Consider the following 14,359-nt stretch of genomic DNA (forward strand, 5'->3'; position numbering starts at 1 on the left):
CATAAAAGCAACCAAATTAATTTGATGTGGTTTCGGCTATCAACTTAATTTATCAAATGGTTTCTTTTAAAAATTTAATTACACGTTTAAATTAAAGGAGGTACACCTTATACATGGTCACATAAATGTAAGGGCTAAAATCATAAATCAACATATACATTAACTAAGTTCCACATCTCATTAGACCTACTTATCAACCGAATAAACTACTATCACTTTTTCATATTATAGCTGAAATATAGTAATATGCATCATTCGAATATTCACATGTTAAAACAACAAGTTCATGCACACCAACTAAAGAAATGTACACACCACACGCATACACAGCTAGAGAACATAATCTCCAAGTAGTGCTTGTTACAAAACCTACTACACATTTCAATTTTCAACACCAACCAACCAAGTCAAACATATATTGTTTAGCACATATAGCTTATAATTTTAAACGTATAGCATTTTTAATCAAAAATAGATTAAATCATGTCCAAGCGTGACTAAGTTCAAGCTTAGAGATAAAGCCATTTTTACATGAATTAAAGTATACAAAATCATAATCAAAACCATCGAATTTGTCTATATATATATGTACGGTCATTATAATTATACCATACCCAAACTTACTTAAAGATATTTATATTCATCATCATTTCAAGTATATGATGCTACCACAATACCATGCATTTTAGGCACACAACATTTTAACTAAAACTCACACAAACCATAGGCAATATAACTAACTTTAAACACAAGGATTTAGCCATTTTTGCATGGCTTTATACACAACCAAAATGAATCCAACCTTTCAAAACATAACCAACCTATACATGCCATAATTTAAGTTTAGCAAATAAGGAACCAAAATAGTAAATAGTGTGATGAGCTTGGCTGACAGTTCCCGAGCTTCTAGCTTGACTTCAAAATCTATAAAACAAAGTAAACATAACATAGAGAGTAAGCTATCAAAGCTTAGTAAAGTCATTAGCAAATAAACAACTCAATAACTTATTCAGCTTAACTATATTAGACAAGATTATTACATCAATTCTCATTTAAATCCAAACATTTGTGTATTCATGTTACATACATATAATCATATGCACTTGTAAACAATTATATTATCACTTTATCCACATGCTTATATAGCCAACCTTAACTAGGCATTATTTAACCTTCAAGGCCGAACATTCATTAGGAACCAAGCTTACATACTCATAAATATACAAAATCATAGTTTGAAATAAAATCTCATGTACATTTGTTAATCATTTGACCGAATACTCATAAGCACCCACATATAAAATTAAAACTCATACAATAAATTGCAATAGGCCGAATACACTTACCTTGTTTTTAATAAATATCGAACTAACTCATACTTGACCATTTAGTACGATTTCCATACTCGAACTTGACTTATATTTTCCCGATGAACCATTCGAAATTGGATAGGACACTTGGATAATCACATAAGTTGTACAATGCCAACGTCCCCTACGCGGTCTTACATGTAGCCACAAATCGATGCCACTGTCCCAAACAAGGTCTTACTCGTAAACACATATCGAAGTCACATATCGATGCCATGGTCTTACTCGCACACACATACCGGAATCCTATGTCATGACATACGTATCCTAACTATTCCTAAGGTTGATACGGGACTTTCGGACGTCGTAACTCGGTCGAAATCAATTTAGAAATGTGATAATCAAGCTTAAGTATATTCGACTATAGCTTATGTATATTATTACATTACAAATTACTATATAATATTTACATTTAACTACAATTTAACACGTCTATTTGCTTATAAACTTACCTCGGACGTCGTGAAACAGGACGGGGCTGCTAGTCGACAACTTTCATTTTTCCCCGGTCAAATCCGATTTCTTTGGTTCTTGATCTAAACATATTCAAATTAAGCTCATTCAAACGTATTTTCATTCAATTTAGTCCAAAAACACATAAATAGACAAATTATCATTTTACCTCTAACATTTACAATTTTTAAAATTTAGTCCCTATTGCATAAAACACAAAATACACAAAATTTCAAAACACTTATGTTTGGCCTAATCTTACGCATGCTTATACAAGTCCATATGTTTAATCAATTTCACATTTTAGTCCCTCAAATTATTATTTTTGCAATTAAGTCCTAATTACTCAAAATCATCAAAAACTCCAATACAAAATATGTAACAGCCCGATTTAGACCCTAATTGGTACGGTGGTTTCGGGACCACGAATCCGAGTCAAAAAAATATTTAAAAATTATTTTCTATGTTTATTTTATGTGAATTTATATCTGTGAAATTTTCGTGATTTAATTTTATCGTTTGGGTATCCGATTAAATAAAAGGCTTAATCGTGTAAATTAAAAATTTTGGTAGTTTAATATATAAAGGGGCCGAATTGTTAGTGGCTTTTAAAAGTGAAGGATTTATGTTGTAAATAACCCATAATTATATTAGTGGGACGGTTAAGACTTATATCATGTGATTTTTATATTAAAAAAAAGTTATAAAAGTAATTCAACTATTATAACATATATAATATAAACATAAAATAAAGTTTACATATTTGTCTTAGTTATTTTTCATTTTCGAATAAAGTTAAAAGAAAATAAGAAAGAATAAACTAGGGTTCAGCCTATTTGGAAGCTCAATCAAGGTTCGTTTTCTTGTCGGTTTTTGATAATTTTTACGTTTTTTAGATCGTTGCTTCGAGTACTACAAAACCCATGCTTAAATTTTTTATTTTGATGAATATTTTGAGTTGTGCCATTTTTGATAGTTTGTGATTTTTGTTGTTTGATGATGAAAAATGAAAGATATGTTTTAGATTAACATATTTTGTATTGGAGTTTTTGATAATTTTGAGTAATTAGGAGTAAAATTGCAAAAATAATAATTTAAGGGACTAAAATTCGAAATAAATCGAATATATGGACTTGTTTGAGAGTGGTATTGGAGTTTTTGATAATTTTGAGTAATTAGGAGTAAAATTGCAAAAATAATAATTTGAGGGACTAAAATTCAAAATAAATCGAATATATGGACTTGTTTGAGAGTGGGTAAAATTCGGCCCAACATAAGTATAGAGAAATTTGGTGTATTTTGTATTTTGTGCAATAGGGATTAAATTGTAAAAATTGTAAATGTCATGGGTAAAATGGTAATTTGCCTATTTATGTGCTTTTAGACTAAATTGAATGAAAATATGTTTGAATGAGCTTAATTTGAATATTTTTAGATCAAGAACTAAAGAAATCGGATTTGGATCGAGGAAAGACGAAAGCTGTCGACTAGCTACCCGATTTCATTTTGTATCGTCCGAGGTAAGTTTATAAGCAAATAGACGTGTTTATTTGGTAATTAAATGTTATTTTTATATGCTGTTATGAAATGTAGAATTTTTAATATGTTATGGCCGAAAATGATTAAATTTGACTACTACACTTCCGAGTTTTATTCGACCGAGTTACGACGTCTGAAAGTCCCGTATGAACCTTAGGAATAGTTAGGATACATATGTCATGACATAGGATTCCGATATATGTGTGCGAGTAAGACCATGGCATCGTTATGTGATTTCGATATGTGTTTACGAGTAAGACCATGTCCGAGACAGTGGCATCAATATGTGACTTCATGTAAGACCACGTCTAGGACGTTAGCATTGTACGACTTGTGTGATTATCCGAGTGTCCTATCCAATTCCGAATGGTTCATCAGGCAAAGGTAAATTGGATACAAGTGTGTATTACGAGTTAAACGCCCAGGTATGAATTAGTTTGTTGGCTATTAATGATAATATAAGTTTATACTTAATATTTGTTTGTTCATGTGAAGTTGATATTAATAAATTTAAGTGCTATTGGTATGTGAATTCGGCTTTGTGATTTTAAAAGTTGATCATCAAGAAATGATTCATAATTATATGCAAGTGTGTGATTATATGGTGATATACATATATATATAAATATTTATGCGATATTATATTGTAATTTACTAGCTTATGTAAAAAGTATATGCAGGTTCGATTATAATATAATTAGTTGTTTGGAAAGTTGTAAGATAATAAGACAATTTGGCCTTTTGACCATTTGGCCTAGTTAATGTCCATGTGCGAATGTATACATGGGGATTTATATATAGGTTTTAAGTCGAGATTAAATGGTATATATTTTTTATTTACAATGTATTAGCCTAATTGAGTGGAACACTTTGTTAGGTCAATTATTTGCTTATGACTTGCTAAGCTATAATAGCTTACCGTGTGTATATTTGTTTCTATTTTTTTTAGATTTTGGAAATCAAGTTATCAGCGAGACTTATCACACTATCTACTATTTTGGGTACCTTTATAAATTAAATGCAAATGTATAGACTAAAGTGTGCTTGACTTGATGAATTTTGATTTTGTATAAAAGCCATGCGAAAATGACTAAACCTTTAAGTTGAATTGGGCTATGTTAAGTATGGGCTATGTCTATCTTGATTTTATAGTTACGTGTTAGAATATGTAAAATGTTACTATAGGTATTATATGCTTGAAAACGGTTTGCTTATTATATCTAAATTTGGTCTTACATGTTTTTGGTTAAAAGATTTAATGAGCTTGATTGATGATAAAATTGCCAGTGGGAACTTGGTTGGGTATGTGGTGTTAGGTGAATAAATTCGGTTATGAGAATAAAAGAATAATATGTATTTAGTGTATTATATAATAATTGGTGATAGAAATGTAAAATGTGGAAAGAATAAAAAGTGTTGGATAAATATATATTAGCTTAGTTGGCTGCGCAATATGTACATGTTTATTATTGGTATATTTGGCCATATTGAATTGTATTAAACATTTAGATGTGATTACTTATTAAATTATAAAATGTAATTATATGATTAGACATAGTTACTAAGAATCTGCTTTTAATGTTAAACCATGGATGACAATAAATGATCAATAATTAAGTTATCCAAATATTGACTACTACTTTTCCATTTAATACGTAACTTTAGGTATATATATAAGTGTATTTTTAATGGTGTGTGAATAAATTGATTAAATTTGCTAGACCAAATATTTATATTGTAATGATTATAGTAGGTATGAATAATCTTTGCTGACATTAATTGGACGTTTAAATTTGCCTTATAGGTTTGTGTGGTCATGGTCGGTTATAACTACTTATATGTTTACAAGTATATAAAGAGTGAAACAAACTGCCTTAATGTATTACTTATGAATACTTTAATACTTAAAGTTGTAATGCCATACAAATAGACAAAACAAATAAATAATAATGAAATATATATATTAAATTTAGTGCAACCTGTGCATACACGTGACATCCTTAAGTTAAATGACTAATATTGATGCCATAGATGTGTTCCATGTTTCGTGTATGAAATAAATATTTAAATTTGTATATACATTTTATATTATACATTATTTGTGATGTATTGTATATCTCAATTTATTTTAAGATTTGATAATGAGTTGAGTTATGAGCTTATATGTGATCTGAATTTTGATTTAAAATTTATAAACAACGTTTGTATGAATAATAGTTTAATTGGTAATACCTCATAACCCTAATCTGGTGACGGATATGGGTTAAAGGTGTTACATTTTATTGGTATCAGAGCTACGGTTTAGTCAGTTCTAGGACTAACGTAGCATGTGTGAGTTTAACTATACAGTCCATAATTATATACTACGATAGTGTGATAACTTCTGACATTTGAAACGTGTTTTCATACAGTAAATGGATCCCGAGAGAGCTGTAGCTGATGATGTCAAGAGTGTTGCGCCTACTCCCGTGCAAGGGACAGCTCAGGCTGATTCTCGACTGACTTCGAGTAATCAAGAAAGTGAGGCTAAACAAGCCTTTTATCAAATGATGAATGACTGGTTCACTCCTTTTATCCGGACTAGCCCGGCTCCACAACAACCTCCACCCCGACTAATTCATCTTCGATGCCTGCTATACCTCAAGTAAGTGATCCATTACGATTGAGTAGACCACCTGTTGATAAAATTAGGAAACATGAGGCTCAAGAGTTTAAAGCCACTAATGAAGATGACGCTGAGCAGGCTGAGTTCTGGCTTGATACTACTCCGTGTGTTTGATGAGCTATCTTGTACTCCTGATGAATGTTTCAAATGTGCTATATCCCTACTTCGAGACACAGCATACCACTGGTGGAATACCCTAGTATCAGTAGTTCCGAGAGAGCATGTGACTTGGGAATTCTTTCAGACTGAATTCTGTAAGAAATATATCAGTCAGAGATTTATTGACCAGAAGCGTAAATAATTTTTGGAGCTGAAACAGGGTCAGATGACTGTGACAGAATACGAGCGAAATTTGTGAGACTCAGTCGGTATGCCCGGGAGTGTGTTTCTACTAAGGCCATAATGTGTAAAAGATTTGAAGATGGGCTGAATGAAGACATTAAGCTATTGGTTGGCATACTTGAGATAAAAGAAGTTGTGGTACTTGTTGAGCGAGCCTGTAAAGCTGAGGAACTCGGGAAAGAGAAAAAGAAAGCTGATTTTGAAGCTAGAGACTTGCGTAAGAGATCATTCAGCAAGTCAGTTCAGTCGACACCAAAGAAGTTTTGAGATGATTTTAGCCGTTCTAAAGCCACTACAGGTTACTCTAGACCGGATCAGAATAGACCACCAATGAGTTCGAGAGCTACCTCTGTAGCGAGTGTGGGTAATGTCATATCAAATCAGCCCGAGTGTAAACACTGTGGTAAATGACACCCCGACAGTTGCAGGTTGCATGATCGAACCTATTTTAAATGTAGATCGACGAATCATTACATTCGAGATTGTCCAATGTTAGTTGAAGATAATCCAGTACGGAATACGAGATCGAGTAACATTGCAGCCCGAGGTAGACCACCCAGAAATGCTGGTAATACGAGTGGTAGTCAGATAGGGACTAAAGATACGGCAATCAGATCTGAGGCTCGCGCACCTGCCAGAGCCTATGCTATACGTGCACGAGAGGAGGCTTCATCCTCAGATGTTATTACTGGTACATTTACTCTCTATGATACTAATGTAATTGCATTGATTGATCCTGGTTCTACTCATTCTTATGTGTGTGAAACCTTAGCATCCAGTAAGACTCTACCTGTTGAGTCTACTGAGTTCGTAATTCGGGTGTCAAATCCCTTGGGTCGTTACGTGCTTGTCGACAAAGTGTGTAAGAAATGCCCCCTAGTAATTCGAGATTCCTGTTTTCCGGCGGACTTGATGCTTTTGCCGTTTGATGAATTTGATGTTATTCTTGGTTTGGATTGGTTGACCGCGCATGATGCGGTTGTGAATTGCAAAAGCAAGACTATTGATTTGAGGTGCGCAAATAACGAGATAATCCGAGTTGAGTCTACGGACTTAAGGGGGTTGCCAGCTGTAATATCAGCAATGTTGGCCCAGAAATATGTAAGAAAAGGGTGCGAAGCATACCTTGCGTATGTACTTGATGACAAAGAATTAGAAAAGAAACCCGAATCTGTGCCGGTGGTTTGCGAATACCCGGATGTTTTTCCTGAAGAATTATCGGGTTTACCACCTGTTCGGGAGGTAGAGTTTGGTATTGAGCTTGTACTTGGAACCACGCCAATTTCGATAGCTCCGTATCGTATGGCACCAACCGAGTTAAAAGAATTGAAAGCTCAGTTGCAAGAGTTGACGGATAGAGGTTTCGCTCGACCAAGTTTCTCACCTTGGGGTGCACCAGTATTGTTCGTGAAAAAGAAGGACGGAACCATGAGGTTGTGCATTGACTATCGTCAACTGAATAAAGTGACGATAAAGAATAAATATCCATTACCGCGTATTGATGATTTGTTTGATCAACTAAATGGAGCCTCAGTGTTTTCAAAGATAGATTTGAGATCGGGTTATTATCAGTTGCGGATTCGAGATTCGGACGTACCCAAAACTGCTTTCAGAATGAGGTACGGTCACTATGAGTTCTTAGTGATGTCGTTCGGGCTCACTAATGCCCCTGCGGTATTTATGGATTTGATGAATCAGATCTTCAGACAGTATTTAGACCGGTTCGTAGTTGTGTTCATTGATGACATCTTGGTCTATTCAGGAGATGAGACAGAACATGCTGAGCACCTGAGATTAGTGTTGGAAATTTTGCGGGATAAGCAGTTATATGCTAAGTTCAGTAAGTGTGAGTTCTGGTTAAGAGAGGTTAGCTTCTTGGGTCATGTGGTATCCGTATCGGGTATTCGAGTTGACCCGAGCAAAATTTTAGCCATACTTAACTGGAAGCCTCCAAGAAATATTACCGAAGTTCGGAGCTTCCTGGGGCTCGCCGGTTATTACCGACGATTTGTAAAAGGTTTCTCGATGATAGCTGCACCGTTGACGAAACTACTCCAAACAGATGTTGAGTTTGAGTGGACAGAGAACTGTCAGAAGAGTTTCGATCGACTAAAGACCTGTTTAACCGAAGCTCTAGTGCTAGTACAACCGGAGTCCGGCAAAGAGTTTGTCATTTATAGTGATGCATCATTACTTGGGCTAGGTTGTGTGTTGATGCAAGAAGGTCGAGTTGTGGCTTACGCGTCGAGACAATTAAAGCCGCATGAGAGAAACTATCCGACCCATGATCTTGAATTGGCGGCCATAGTGTTCGCCCTGAAAATATGGCGGCATTACTTGTTTGGGGAAAGGTGTCATATTTATTCGGACCACAAAAGTCTTAAATATTGATGACTCAAAGAGATCTAAATCTGCGACAAAGACGTTGGCTTGAGTTGTTGAAAGACTATGAACTTGTTATTGATTATCACCCGGGAAAGGCTAACGTGGTTGCCGATGCTGTAAGTCGGAAAGCACTGTTTGCTTTGAGAGCGATGAATGCTCACTTATCTGTTTCACCCGATGGGGTGCTAGTAGCTGAATTAGAGGCCAAACCATTCTTGATTCGTCAAATACTTGAATCCCAGAAAGTCGATGCTGAATTGGTCACTAAACGAGCTGAATGTGCTTCGAATAAGGAATCGGAGTTCCGGATTGACAACAATGATTGCTTGACGTTCAGAGGTCGATTATGTGTTCCAAGAAATTCAGAACTTAATTCGATGATTTTGAACGAGGCTCATAGTAGTCGAATGTCAGTCCACCCGGGTAGTACTAAAATGTACAATGACCTGAAACGCCAATTTTGGTGGCCCGGTATGAAACGAGACATTTCTGAATTTTTTTCAAGGTGTTTGATATGTCAACAAGTGAAAGCGGAACATCAAGTACCATCGGGATTACTTCAGCCAATCATGATACCCGAATGGAAGTGGGATCGGGTAACGATGGATTTTGTATCTGGATTGCCATTGTCATCAAGCAAGAAAGATGCAATCTGGGTTATTGTTGATAGATTGACCAAGTCTGCTCATTTTATCCCTGTCCGTACAGAATTTTCGCTCGATAAATTGGCAGAATTATACACCTCCGAAATTGTTCGATTGCATGGGGTACCTATTTATATCGTGTCGGATAGAGACCCAAGATTTACATCGCGATTTTGGAAAAATTTACAAGAAGCGTTGGGTACTAAGATGCATTTTAGCACCGCATTTCATCCCTAGACTGATGGCCAATCTGAACGAATAATTCAGATACTCGAGGATATGTTGAGATGTTGCGTCTTAGAGTTTTGTGGTTCATGGGAAAGATATTTGCCTTTGATCGAACTCGCTTACAACAATAGCTTTCAATCAAGCATTAAGATGGCACCTTACGAGGCCTTATACCGTCGTAAATGCCGTACCCCATTATTTTGGACTGAACTTAGTGAAAGTAAAATTTTTGGGGTTGATTTGATTAAGGATGCTGAGCAGAAAGTTTGAGTAATTCGTGAAAGTTTGAAAGCCGCCTCGGATCGTCAAAAGTCGTATGCGGATTTGAAAAGAAAAGACATTGAATATCAGGTTGGAGACAAAGTATTTCTCAAAGTTTCACCCTGGAATAAGGTGCTTAGATTTGGTCGTAAGGGCAAACTAAGTCCGAGGTTCATCGGTCCGTATGAGGTATCCGAACGAGTTGGACCAGTTGCATACCGATTAATTTTGCCCCCTGAGCTTGAAAAGATTCACAACGTTTTCCATGTCTCGATGCTTCGACGATATAGGTCCGACCCGTCGCACGTAATCACTCCATCTGAGATAGAGATTCAGCCTAACTTGAGTTATGAAGAAGAACCGGTTCGCATTTTGATGCGTGAAGTAAAAGAGTTGCGAAATAAGAAAATCCCATTAGTGAAGGTGTTGTGACATAAACACGGAATCGAAGAAGCCACTTGGGAACTTGAGGACTCTATGAAGGATCGATATCCTAAATTTTTCACTGGTAAGATTTTCGGGGACGAAAATTCCTTATGTGGGGGAGAGTTGTGACAGCCCTAATTTGACCCTAGTCGGAATGTGGTTTCGGGACCACAAAACCGAGTCATGAAATTTAGTTAAAATTTTATTTGCATATCTTATATGTGTGATAGTACTTGTATAAAAATTTGATGTTTTAATTTTATCTTAAGAATGTGAATTTTGCTTGAAAGGATCTAGTTGAGAGACTTAGAAAATTATGATAGATAAATAAGTAAGGACCAAATAGTATTAAAATAGGAAAGTTTGGGTTTGCATGTCAAAGTGCCCAATTCATGTTAAGTGGCCGGCCAAGCATGGTTCCATTCCTCCAAGTTTATGTTGTTTATTATTTAATATTGGTAAGTAAATTAGAATAAATTAAAGAAAGGAATTAGAAAGGAAAAAAGATGAATAAAATAAGGGAGGAAGAAGGAGTGTTCATCCTTTTCCTTGTTACAATTGCCGTGAGTAAAGAAAACAAAGGTGAAGGAAGGCTCATCTTCCATCTTCTTCATTTGCCGAAATTGAGAAAGGAAAGATTGAAAAAAAAAAGAAACCAAGGCATTCGGCCATGGCTATTTCAATAGAAAGGTATGCATTGTGATTTTTATTCTAATTGATATTGAGATTTAGTTGATATGGGTATAGTCTAGTTAACCCATGGCAAAATTCATGGATTCATTGTTGGGAGAAAAGAATGGAAGTTGCCGTATGTATGGGTATGTATGTACTTTGGAAAGGAGATTTTTGTGTCATTGAGTTCTTGTTGTTATGTGTGTATGTGCGTGAGTATTCGGCCATGCTATAGAATTCATGTTGCAAAATGATTAATGCTTAATGTGATATATAATTGTACGTGTGAATGAACTTGAGAATATCTAAATTATTGGTTGGAGGTGCCGAATGTGGTCTTGGATGAGTTTTAAAGAATAAAAATTTAGGTGACTAGAGGTCAAGGACATTCGGTCAAAGGCTTGTGTTCTAGCAAAATCAGCCTAAATGTCGTTTTGATGTGTTGAATTGAGTAAGCTAGATGTCGGAACACATAAGGATTCGGCCTTCTAAAACAATAGAGATAAGTGTATGAAAGACTAAGTTTAAGTAGTAAGGCCGAATAGGTTGTAGATAAGGCACTTGTGAGTTCGTGGCCAAGCAATTGACAAATTAAATTAGAGTTCTTGTGACGTATAATGTCAAGTCTAACTTGGTATATTCGGCCACCTAATTAAGTACATAGGTGGTGTTGAATTTAATCTTGCACATTCGGCCATATGGGGTAAAAATGGGTCAAGTGTTCATGAGATGAAATTTTGTGATTTGATGAATTATAGGTGATAGTATAGATATACATATTCGGCCATCACTTGGGAGCTTATGTGATGTTGAGTTTAAAATTAGCAAGGTGATTGCCGAATGTCCAAGTATGCATATGCATGTGTGATTAGATTATTGAAAGTATGGTAATTGCATAAGGTTATTAGCCGAATAGCTAAGAACATGAGGTAGCAAGATAAAATTTTACCATGCCGTTCCGTATGTCATAAAATCATTAAAATGTGAATACCAATATATGTAGCAAAGCGGTTGAATGAGTTAATTTATTTGTTTAAGCTCAAGATCCTAAAGGAGAGGCGTCCAACAAGGGGAAATCGAAGGTCATCGAGTAGCCGACTTGGAATTATTTTACCCAACACAAGGTAAGTCATTAAGCATATATTTGGTATTGATTTAAATGATCGTAATACCTATGCAATTGTGTTTAATGAGATGAAATGTATACAAATGTATATGTATGTAGAGATGAAATTGTCGAATGTAAAAAGGCAGTGAAGCGTATAGAGTGGTTGGTTTTCAGCACTAAGTGTGCGGGCAATAAGTGTTCACGGTTGTGAGATTGGCACTAAGTGTGCGGGCTTGAAATGCATGGCACTAAGTGTGCGAGTTTAAAGTACATGGCACTCAGTGTGCGTGGTTGATTATTAAGCACTATGTGTGCGAACCCACTGTATATATATATTTTCTATCAATTATTTATATTAAGGGTGCGACCTTACCGAGTCGATTTCGGACAGCGGAAAGGGGTAAGTACCTTGAGTTCATGGCTAATAGGCGCTATGTTTATATTTGGAGTTGAGCTTGGTAAGTTTTGAACCTATGTGACAGTTATAATTGAAGTCACGTGCATAAGGTTCATCGTGGAATAGGTGAAAGGTTATTTAGTTGTATGATTGTAACGAAAATAAAATGATGTATGAAAATGCCTCAAATATCCTATTGATTAGTATATGGAATGTGAATGTATGACTTGGTATGAGATTGAACCGAAAGGTCTAAGGAACTATGGTATAGTTCGGTTTGGATGGAGTAATTAGCCTCGTTCCATTTTGTTTCCTCTTGTGATAATGTTATTAATGGATGGTAGTGCATTGCTTATGACTTACTGAGTTATATACTCATTCGGTGTTTGCTTGTCACCTATTTTAGGTTTCTTGGACTCGACTTTTTCCGTACTCGGGACCGTCATCGAAGTCATCACACCGGCTAGCAACTTTTGGTATCTTCTTTTTAGTCGGTCTAGGAGAACATTTCGGCATGTATAGGCTAATATGTTTTTTTGAATTTGTATGTAACTTTTAGCCATGCGAAAATGGCATAATGTTCGTTGGATTTGGTTCTATAATGTTAGTCGTAAGTCTTGGTAATTCGATTTTTATGCCATATGTCATGGTTGATTATTTTTGGTGTTAAAATTCATGATATGGCAATAGTGTAGTAGGGAGATGTTTGACAATGATTAGCCTTTGGCATGGCTAGTCATGATCATAATTTGTGATATGTATGATGAATTACTAGTTAGATCAGGAGAAATCACGAAATAGGCATAGTTGCTTTAGTAACAGATGCTGGCAGCAGCAGTGATGTGAGATTGAAAAATCACTAAAACAGTAGGAATGGAATTAATTAATGAATAAATTATGTAATCGAAGCTCGATGAGTCTACTTTCATATAGAAGAAACAAAACGACCATATGAGCTGTATGTTAGGAGATAATTAAACTCTTGTGAAACAGGGCCAGAGCGATTTCTGGATCCCCTGTTCCGACTTTAGAAATTCACCCTAAATTAATCAGAGACAATTAGAAGTCATGCTTTATATGTATAGATTCCCTTTTGAGTCTAGTTTCATTAGAACCAACGGCATTAGTATTGGAGCTCTGTAAGGGAGATATCTAAGTCTAATGCACAACGGTCAGAGTAGTCGAACCCAGGAACAGGGACGAGTTTAACTAATAAACTGTCAATTGACCAAAAAATTCTACAAAATTCCATAATATATGATTATTGGAAAATTTACGGAACTGGATTTCGAGTTTCAGAACTCAAGATATGATTTTTAAAGCGACTAGTATGCAGATTGGCAGCTTGTCTGGGAAATTTTAATAAGTGGTTTGAAGTCTGTTAACACCTCGTGTTCGACTCCGGCGACGGTCTCGGTTCGGGTGTTACAATTATTTACAGTGCTTTTTGTCGTCTGGTTACATATTTATTTGTTATGTTATGTTTATTTAGCTTCTCGGTTACTTATGTTTGTTATATGATCGTTGATTTGATGATTAGCCTCCTGCACACGTGCCTGTTAATTTTAATTAGGTGGGTAATTCATGCCTTGCTTTATGATTTGAATAATCCACCCCAAGAGCCCGTAATGCCATCAGTTACTATCCTGTGAGGCTGAGTAAGCCACCTGTAGACTTGATTAGGAAGCGCGGGGCTGAGGAGTTCAGGGCCATAGTTACTGATGATGCTGAAAGGGCCGAGTTCTGGCTTGATAACACCATTCGGGTGTTTGATGAACTGTCATGCACGCCCGATGAATGTCTAAAGTGTGCTATATCCTTGTTGCGGGACTCAGCCTACTATTGGTGGAGGACCCTGATTTCCATAGT

Source organism: Gossypium hirsutum, chromosome A13, assembly GCF_007990345.1.
Source record: "Gossypium hirsutum isolate 1008001.06 chromosome A13, Gossypium_hirsutum_v2.1, whole genome shotgun sequence".
In the NCBI taxonomy this organism is placed as follows: Eukaryota; Viridiplantae; Streptophyta; class Magnoliopsida; order Malvales; family Malvaceae; genus Gossypium; species Gossypium hirsutum.